Below are 4,820 nucleotides of genomic sequence, written 5' to 3'. Positions count from 1 at the left end.
TCTGTTGTTGATGTGATGACATTATCTGCCTATATATGGCAGGTACTGCAATTGAGGATGACTGCCAAACAGACACTCTGGACTGCCAGCAAGTAGATGAATTTTAATTTTGCATATTAAGGAAAATAATTTAGTTTTAGAAAAGATAATATTATTCATAACACTACTGATCAAAGCACACTACAACAGAAAAAAAGAGGCCTTTGCTTCAATAATTTACTTTTGGACTCTGATATGCTACATGAGCAAGTCACAAACGAAGAGATATAAACACAGTAAATTAAGCAAATTATGTGTAGTAAAAAGGACATTATACTTGGTATCTGCTATTGCTTTTCCTGTGTAAAGATACAAGATTAGAACTCTGATTGTTACTTGGGAAGAAAGAGGAAGTGCCTGTCACCTTCTTATTTCATCCTATTCTTGGAAAAGAAAAAAGGGAGATAAATCTAGTAAACAGGAAAGACATTCTTATCCAACACCTCAACACATTTTGACAGAAAACTGCATATATGCCATTATGAACAGAGAAAATGCTAAGGCAAAATTCACCATAATGGTTTTCAGTTGGGACAGGGTAAAAAGCACTGGCATCTTAAAATACGGCACTTGAACTACACAGATATGGTTTAAACTTTGTCAGTGCCAGATGGAATATTAAGCAATCACAAACATTGAGTTAACATTCACCTATTTCTTTTTTAAACATTTTTGAAAAGTTTTATTTTTTAAAAAAAGAAAGCCTTAGATTTCATTGCACAGCTATAACAGCCATGCCAAAAATCATGACAGATTTGCAGTAGATTTTTAGGGCACCATACTGTCCTGAACAGAGCTCTCTAACTCATACTCATGAAATGAATGCTGCATAACATATTTCTAAACTGGGCCTATACCTATTTCCAGGGCCTCAAATAGATCAACAGACAAGGCCAGATTAAAACATCATCTTCCACATCATCTATCTTTATCCATTTGGCCAGCAAACTCAAATGCAATTCAGAAGGATGATGACTCAAAATATTTCATTTAGAAATAGTACTCACTCCAAACCATTTTAGAAAGCAATCTTTGTAACAAAATAAAGGTCAAGTGCCAATTATTATTACATGTGATTTACAATGTTATATTTTAAGAGAAGGGACAAAAATAGACTTGATGCATTTGTGATAGCTTTTCTCAATATGTCAAATTGCATGAATAGAAGGATAATGATAATGAGTAGGACCAGGCCCCAAAAGGGTTACTGTGCAAAGACTTCTACAACAGCAGGACTGTCTGTGCACAGACAGTTTACAATCCAAATGCTATTATTCTTTGCAAAGAAAAGAGGAAAAAAAAAAGAAACAAACCAAAAAAAAAGTATTTATACTGCTAAGAATCACTCTTGATTAAAGATGCTCTAAATATCCTGTGATAGTTTCTTGAAATGCTAAGCTCAAATTCATGCAATGTAGCACCTGTCAACAAAGGTATTTCTCTCCTGAGTGAGTTTATAAAACAGACTAAAATGATTCAAATATTTGTTTGAACTGTGTCCCAAATGTATGTGTGGTCGATAGCATTTTACTCTTCAAGCCCAGCAAGCAACACACAAGTGAATAACTGAAGTTATCAATCTAGATTTTCCACTGTGCCTTTTAAACATCCTGCTCCAAATCAATGAGAGGAGTTATCTGAAGCACTACCACAGTACCATTTGCTGCTGTAATGGGTCTATAATTAGCTTGTAAATTGTTTTAATTTGTTTGATTAGCCTCTACAAAAAGCAGGTCATCTGAAATATTTCTTCCCTGTTTGATACCTAAATTGCTTTCTCCTTACAATCATCACAGACAGCATGTATAGTGACACCTGTTGCTTAATTTTAAGATTCAGCTTTTATAGTGTCCACTATTCAGACTAGAATTTTCCACACTGAGTGTCTATTCAAAGCTGATTTTTTTTAAGTTTCCAATTAAAATTGCTCAACTATTATTGGAAACCAGGTAGAGGTAGAATATATTATTCTGCCAATAGTATGAAGTCCTTATAATGATTTCATTGAAGGATTTAAATGATCCTTTCTTTCAAAACAGAATCTTCAAATCAGTCCAAAGATTAAATTTCTATAAATTTTTTATGTCTCCTGAGCTTACAAAACCCTATTTAAAACCCGCAGAGTGACACCTTTGAAGACTGCTTTTTGCTTATACTCTGTTGAGGTCACCTACTTTACCCTATGACAATCTTGTTTATACTGAGCATATTCTATCTCTTCATAGAATAAGCATAGTTCATCAACTCCCAAAGGAAAACTGGGCATGTTTACCAGCTTGACTCATTCTCCGAATTAAACTAATCATGCCAGAAACTAGTTCTTGATTCAATGTTTTCTGTAAATAATACACTGAAGACTACACATGCCATGCCAGGCTATGAGTATCACAATCCCCTTCAGGGCTATCAAGCATGCAAGGTTCTTTCTGCAATTGCTCCCCATGCCTGGTATTAGATGATGCAGAGGTTCAGCATGAGAACCAGAACCAAGCAGAATGTCTCTCCTGTATTTTCGATAGCTCTACCAAACACATCAAGGGAATTCAGAGAAAACAACCATAGCTCATTGTGCTGGGAGCTGAAAACCTAAGTAGACTAGATAATAACCTAGGGCAAAGGCTGGGAGAGAACAGAAAAACAGGATGAGACAGACACAGAAAATTGTCTTCACAAGCCTACATACTTCTTTTCAGAATGGAACTTGTGTTTGCCAAGTCTAAAAACTAATCTTACGGCAAAGTTAATGCCTCATCCTTCTGTTCCGTTGCCTACATAAAGCCTATCACTAGCTTTCTGTTAAACACTCAATGGCTTTATTGCTTCTACTAAATTGCTTCATATTCTTTCAAAACAATAAAAGACAGTAACTAAAATACAGGCTTGTATTTGCATGTACTTCCTATTTTTCCATAATCCTTTCATAAACAATAACTTCTTTGGAAAGGAAAGTCAACTTTCATTTCAATGGTTATTTTGCTCTTCTCAGTATTTAACTGTGGTCTGTAAATAAAATAAAGAAAAAGATACATCACTCCATCTCCCTTTTATTTCAAACACTGATGTCATTTTAACTGATTAGCTCGTTTGTTTAGACAACAGTGGTATTAAAATAATTCTTTTAAAAGAATGTATTGTTCATGTGTGTCTTAAATCATGAATCCATTGTTATTTTGAGTCTCTTTTTTAAGCATGCTCAGTTCATTTTAATCTTAGACACCACCCAATTTGATGAGAGTTCCTTCCTTCCTTCCTTCTTACCTGAAAGGGGGTTGTAGTCAGGTGGGAGTTGGTCTCTTCCCCCAGGTAACTAGCAGTAGGACAAGAGAGCACAAACTCAAGCTCTGCCAGGGGAGGTTTAGGTTGGATATTAGGAAGAAATTTTTTATGCAGAGAGCAATCAGGCATTGGAATGTGCTGCCCAGGGAGGTGGTGGATTCACCATCCCTGGAGGTTTTCAAGATGAGACTGGATGTGGCACTTAGTGCCATGGTCTAGTAATGATGGTAGGGTTGGACTCAATGATCTTGGAGGTCTCTTCAGACCTGGTTGATTCTATGATTCTATGTCAAGATAAATCCAGAGCCATAATACTAAGTACTCATATCATCTATAAAGGATTTTCCTATGTTTTGAAAAGATCACACTTTTTGGCTTTCAGGTTTGATTAATGGGAGGTTGTTTCCTGTTAGAAGCAAAACAGTAATCACATCTCAGATTAGGAACAACCACAGCTCAAATCAGAGGCACTTCATTTGGTGGTGTTCCATAAAGTTGAGATTAAAACTAATTTACGTTGGCCAATATTGTGATGGTATGATCAAATCAGAGCACTGCAGTGTTTTCACTGTTCCACCAAGAAGTTATTGAAATACACTTACTTTTACTAACACTGTACCATATTACAATCATCAAAAAGAAAAACAGAACACATTGCTTCTGAGACTTACAGTCTTCATCACTAGAAGTTTTAATGACAGGTTAAACCATTCCTAAAACTGTGTTAATTCTGCTTGGACAAACATCTGTGAGACATGAGGGTGAAAGGATATCACTGTAGATGGGAAGTCAAAATCCAGCACACACCACTAGTGTGTGTGTGTCTCTGTGTGTGTGTGTGTGTCTGTGTGTGTGTGTGTGTGTGTGTGTGTGTGTGTGTGTGTGTGCAGGTGCTTGGGTTTAATACATATGACTGACTGAAGCCCAGAGGTATCCAGTGAACAAGAAGTTTTGATTCCCCTGCTCATCACCCTGGACACAAAGCTGCACACTGCTTGTCCTACCTTCCCTAGGGTTAGGGTTAGGGTAGAAAACTTGTACTGAGTGGCCAGTTTCACCAGTTACATGAAGGATTCTTCTCCCCAGAATGGTGGTTAGGACCCTGGGGTGAACTACACAAAGCTACTTTGGTTAAAGTAGATTTTTCCTCCTGGGCAACTGTACTAATTAATACCATGCCAGACTGAAGTAGATATTACCTAATCCTTCAGCTACATGCTATCACAGATTTAATGATCTTTGCAAAATAAAGTTATAAGATACAATTATAATGATCTCCACATGAAGTAAACTTACTTAACATTTCAAATACTTTATAAGCTTTCTGTAATTTCCTGCCACTGTCTTTCTGAAGTCTGCCTTTCTTGTGATAAGTCAATTTTTAAATGTAATGTCAATGCTGTGGTACCAATTTTAATTTCTTTTCTATTCCTCATTGATCACCATCAGTGTGTCATATCTTTTCTCTTTTTTTTTAAATTTTTTTTTTTTTTTTTTTTTTTTTT

Source organism: Acanthisitta chloris, unplaced genomic scaffold (assembly GCF_000695815.1).
Source record: "Acanthisitta chloris isolate BGI_N310 unplaced genomic scaffold, ASM69581v1 scaffold2273, whole genome shotgun sequence".
Lineage (NCBI taxonomy): Eukaryota > Metazoa > Chordata > Aves > Passeriformes > Acanthisittidae > Acanthisitta > Acanthisitta chloris.
Note: the sequence above shows the minus strand (reverse complement) of the source record.